The sequence below is a fragment of the Gracilinanus agilis genome, chromosome 3 (genome assembly GCF_016433145.1).
Source record: "Gracilinanus agilis isolate LMUSP501 chromosome 3, AgileGrace, whole genome shotgun sequence".
NCBI classification, from domain to species: Eukaryota; Metazoa; Chordata; class Mammalia; order Didelphimorphia; family Didelphidae; genus Gracilinanus; species Gracilinanus agilis.
Genome location: NC_058132.1, coordinates 149,990,450 through 149,996,122, shown reverse-complemented (window position 1 = coordinate 149,996,122; position 5,673 = coordinate 149,990,450). Strand labels below are relative to the sequence as shown.

Below are 5,673 nucleotides of genomic sequence, written 5' to 3'. Positions count from 1 at the left end.
ACCCAGCTGGGGCCTCAGGACACTTCTAGACAACAGCAGAAGAAGGATGAAAGATCAAATGAGATAATAATATATGTAAAGCACTAAAGGTACCATGCAAATACTAGTCATTATTTTTTTAACCCTTAACTTCTGTATATTGGTTCCTAGGTAAGAGTGGTAAGGGTGGGCAATGGGGGTCAAGTGACTTGCCCAGGGTCACACAGCTGGGAAGTGTCTGAGGCTGGATTTGAACCTAGGACCTCCTGTCTCCAGGCCTGACTCTCAATCCACTGAGCTACCCAGCTGCCCCCACTAGTCATTATTTTGACAATTATAATTATTAGCATTATTATTATGACTGTGGACAATTACCAAAATCTCCCCATGTTTGTTGAAAAGAGGAAGCATTTTGGGAGAAAAAGTGAAGACTAAAGTAGAGCTGATAATATGAAATCTGGGCCATGTTTCATTTTCTTATTTTCTGCTCTATTTATGGAAATAGTCTAGCCCTCAGGAACATCTTCAGCCTCTTGTGTCGTCTCTAAGATTACTTTCTGTCTACTCTATATTTATGTACACATAGTTTGACTGTTAGAATATAAATTCCTCAAGGACAGGCATTAGTTCATTTATTTAGTGTACACCCAGTGCTTAGTACAGTTCTTAACACATACTAAGTACTTACTAAATTCTTGGGGGCTATTGAATCATTGACCTCTTCTTTATAACAGAAAAAATAGGTAAGGGAGACTTCCTGCTACTGCATCTGACAATTTATGGGACATTCTGCATCCTCACTTTTCTACCAAGAGAAGCAGCATTTCATCCTCTGTTCCTTGGGCACAAGATAGGTTCTTACAGTCAAGGATTTTTCTTTGCTAAGGGGAATTTGGAAAGGGCTTATTCTCTAGCTAGGTAGAAATGCTATTTTCCCTTTTACCTTGAGTCCTGTCCTAGTCATCCAGGATAGTATTAACAAACTCATTATCTAAATATGGGAGATTACCCTAAGACTTCCCCTCAGAAAAGAGAGTTGGGCACTTCCAAATACATCCAGCCTTCCTCTCCAGCTTTTCTCTTTCCCTTCCCTCTGACACACATCTATGAAATGGGAATATTCTGTCATTATCTAAGTGTGTTTTATTTTTTTAAAGGACAAAAGGGTACCTTATCACCCCCTGGTCAGGCAGTTCTTACAATTTAGCTTCTAATAGTAGGCAGAGTGATATAGCTCTTAGAGATACCACTTCTCACCTCATCGTCCACCTTCAAGCCTCATCCAGGCATACCTATATTTAAAGGGCAAGACATGAAGAACCAACAAAAGAATTTGAGAAATGGTCAGACAATAAATAGGAAAAATGGGAGAAAACAGTGTTGTAAAAACCTAGAGAGGAGAGAGAATATCAAGAAGGTGTTTGACAGTGTCAAATGTTTGTAAAAGAAGTTTGGCAAAAAAGAGATCACTGATAAGTATGGAAAGATTTATTCAACTGAATGATGAATTCATGAGTAAGACTGAAGAGAGTTTAGAAAGAGTGAGAAGAAAGGAAGTAGAAACAATTGCAAAAGATTGTTTTCTTGGGGAATTTATCCTTGAAAGGGAGAAGAGATATATACTAGCAGGGATGGTCAACTCAAGTAAGGAATTTTTAAGTGGTCAGGTTTGTAACTGGGTGGTTGTAAAATGTTACGGTTTAACAATTTTCTAATGACTTTTGTGATATTTATAATTACTTTGGAACATCAAGATTATGGAATGATGACATTTTCCTGAAAGTGGCTTTGCAATGTTCTGGTCCAAAAGGGTCAGCATGCCCTGAACAGTGTCCATGCTTTCCTCTGTCTTATCAAGGTTGCATCCTCATATATTCCAAAAGATTGATAGTATATTTCTTGTGGCTGGGCAAATGTTTTTTACATTGACTAGTCATTGCTTTCTTTTTTTCTTGAAACACTATGTAACCCTGTACCCTCCTCCAGCCTCTTCAGAGAGGTCTTGGGTCTATCCAAACTCTACCCCACCATGTGTATTTTTTAATTCTCTCAATGGAAAGAAATATATTTGCTATAAAGTTATATGCCTGATTGGTTTATTAGAGCAATATAGATGTTGCTTGTTTGGTTTTAAGGTTGATAAGGGTAAGAGTCAAGAGATAGGGTGAGACTGAAGATAGAGAATGGGAGAGAATCTTCTCTTTATGAGATAGAGGTGAAAGGAGATAGTTTGGCATAGATGGAGCATAAGATTTGAATCTGGAGAAGATAAGAGCCAGAGAGACAGAGACAGAGAGAAAGAAAAAGGAGATAGTGAATACATGTGGGCTATATAGATATGCTCATATATTCATAAATATATACTATATATGTAGGGACACATATACATATATATGTGTAGGTTCAAGTATAGATGGGGGAGTTGTGTTTACACAATAGTCTATGTAAGAAAAGTCTGGAGATTTTAGTGGGCTATGTACTCAGTCTGAGTGTGATATGGTAGTTTTTTTAAAAAGAGTGTGCCATTATAGGTCATATTAGGAGAAGTGTCCAGTGTTTAGGACAAAGAAAACAACAATTGCCTTTACCTCTGACTTGGTCAGACTACAGCTCTTGCTCAGTGCCCGGTAAGGGATGTCACATTTTGAGAAAGATTTTGACAAGCTGAAGAGAATGAGAGACCAAGACAATGGAAGACCTTGAGATCATATGAAAAACCTTGGAAATATTTAGCCTTGGGGAGACAGCTTGTTTCTCTACAACTCTTGGATGTCCAGTCATGGGGAAGAGTAATTAGTCTTGTTCTGCCTGACCCTAGGTGACAAAACTAGAAGCAATGAAAAACTTCCTAAGAACAAAAATCTAATGAGGGTCTTGTGAAGTAACGAATTCCCCTTGAGTGGAGGTCATTAGAGGTTGGATAACCATGCATCAGGTGTGCTATAGAAGGAATTCTTAATCAGATACTGGCTGGGATAGAGCAGGGGGCTTAATTTTTTGTGTGTAAGAGCCGCTTGGGCAATCTGGTGAAGGACCTTATAGACCCCTTCTCAGAATCATGTTTTTAGGGGACAGATGGGTAGCTCAGTGGATTGAGAGCCAGGCCTAGAGAAAGAAGGTCCTAGGTTCAAATTTGACCTGAGACACTTCTTAGCTGTGTCACTTAACTCCCACTGCCTAGCCTTACCACTCTTTTGCCTTGAAACCAATACATAGTGCTGATTCTAAGATGGAAGGTAAGGGTTTTAAAAAAAAAAGAATCCATGTTTTTAAATGCATAAATGAAGAAGGATAATAGAATTACAAAGGAAACTAATTATATTGAAATAAAAATGTAATTACTTTCTCCCATCCAAGATAATGGACCCCATGAAACCATGGACTTTGGGCTAATTATCTTTGGTCTAGATATTCTCCAATTTGATGTAACTCCTAGTTCCTTCCCTTTGTTGATTACTTCCATTTTATCTTCTATATATCTTATTTGTACAAAGTTGGGTTTTTTTTACATATTATCTTTCCCATTAGAGTTTTAGCTCCTTAAGATAGGGATTGTCTCTTGCTTCTTTTGTATATCCCAGGCTTAGCACTGTACCTAGCACATAGGAGGGAGGTGCCTAGAAAATATTTTACTGATTGACACTAATCTTCTGTTCATCTGTAAGATATGATCAATTGATTGATTAACTTGGTGGCTGTATCAAGTCTGGCACCAGTATGCTAAGTTTCTGAGAGCACAGAACCATCAGTCTGCCTAACAAGAGAAAACCAGCCTAGGCTAGAAAATAGCAGGTTAAAAGCCCTTGCACTGACCAATAATGGGATTGGGTCCATGAAGGTCACTGAACATAAAAGATGAGGAAGATGGGTAAAGCCATTCTCAAATAATACAGAAACTTGTCTGTGGTCTGGTTGATTCATCTCCTTCAAGGGCACATATCTGTAATTGTTGCCCAGTCAGGAGCTAAGTTCAGTGGCTGATATTTAAGGATCCGTGTCTAGACAGTTGATATGAGGAGGACAGCTATATGGAGAATGTGCCAGAATCGCATGCAGATTTTCTTCTCCCGTGGATAAGGAGTCTTGATTACCTTAGTAGCCTCAGCCATGTTGGGCGTCTTTGGCCTCTTGGATGGGGGGGAGGGTAAGGAGGAGGGGGGGTTCCGGCCTCTTGATAGTTTCCGGATCCAATGAGTCTGTCAGGTTGGTTTGGGAACCCTGCTCAGGCGCCCACTGAACAGGGACGCCAAGCGCTTCTTGTGCACTTCCTTGATTTTCGTGGCTGGTTTTCTAGGATGTTTCTTGATTGGCTTCAGACTCTTCTAGATTCTGAAGTAGCCCTCAGCCTTACTGCTGCTCTCCCAGAGCAAGGTGCCTCTCCCCTACGCTGCCTGGGGCGTCTCGGAAGAATGGCGGCTGCATTTCCAGCGCACTTGGTAGCCAGCTTTGCCAAACTCCTTCTTGAGTAGAGTGAGAGTCAACCTTTTGTGGGCAGCGATGGCCCGCAGTAGGAGCTGGGAGACTGAGCACCAACCGCTAACGATGCCTCACTGGGGTGTCTAGCGTCTTTTCCGAAGATTCAAGGACTAGCTCTTTAGAAAGGCCACCAGGTTCATCGGCTGCCTCAGTCAGGCTTGACCCTGTATCTTGCAGGAATTCCACCCTGCCATTTTCCATGTTACACACCTTCCTCTTTCACCCACACAGTGAGAATACTCTCAGGCAGTCCATTGTCCTGGAATACCTATGTGCCTGGGTCCAGGAGCATGTGTCCAAACCTGCAGAGGAGAAATGAGGCTCATGGCCCACAAGATTCACATCCTGGATGAATTTATTTCTAGACTCTTGCTCTTACATATCCTTGTTTCAAAGAAGGTCAATTGCATGATGGGATGATGTTTTGACTCAAGTGAATTGGACTCAAGTGAGGCAGAGTTGCACAAAATCATGAGTCTCACTCTCCCTTCTAGAGGCATCAAAGGCTAGTAGCAAGACAAAAGTTAGGATGACTAGTGATGGCCCAAGATGCATTGGATGGCCTTGGAATCTTTCCTTTCTGACTAAGCTCTAAGCTTAGGGGTCGGCAACCTTTTTGGCAGTGAGAGCCATAAACGCCACATTTTTTAAAATGTAATTTCGTGAGAGCCGTACAGTGCTCACAGTGTGCGCTCCTGTAACAGCGCCTGAAAAAAAATTGACTTTTTGGCTTCTGCAGAAAGAGCCATACGTTGCTGACCCCTGCTCTAAGCCCTTCACAGCATCTACTTCAGCTGCCTTCATAGCTGATGGAACAAATTGTTCTCATCCACCCAGTCTGCTAGGGAACATCTTCCTATGCTTGGGGTAGACATCCCCCTAACTCATTAATGGGTCTGAGACTTTTTGGTTACCCTCAACTTAAGTTTAGCCCATCTGCTAAGAATTTTACTGATGCCTGGCCTCTGCCCATACTATAGCATCTTGGAGCCACAGCTGAGAGTAGGTAGGGCATGTATGCTTGTACCTGTGGCAGAACTCCCTATTCTACCCTCCAGCCTCCAGTTTTCACTCACCAACACAATGTTTTATTTTTATTGGCTTGAATCTATGATTATGTCAGTGAGCATCAGCTATAATTTAAAAATTACTAGAATTGCCTAGAAGAATGTGTCAGACAGGACATAACCCCTCCCACCCCCCCAACCCCATTACCCC

General features: G+C 41.4%; 1 pseudogene; it reads right to left on the bottom strand.

Annotated features, from left to right (window-relative positions):
• Positions 1-3,977: 3,977 nt before the first annotated feature.
• On the bottom strand, positions 3,978-4,781 carry LOC123241290 (annotated as a pseudogene).
• Between the last annotated feature and the right edge of the window lie 892 nt (positions 4,782-5,673).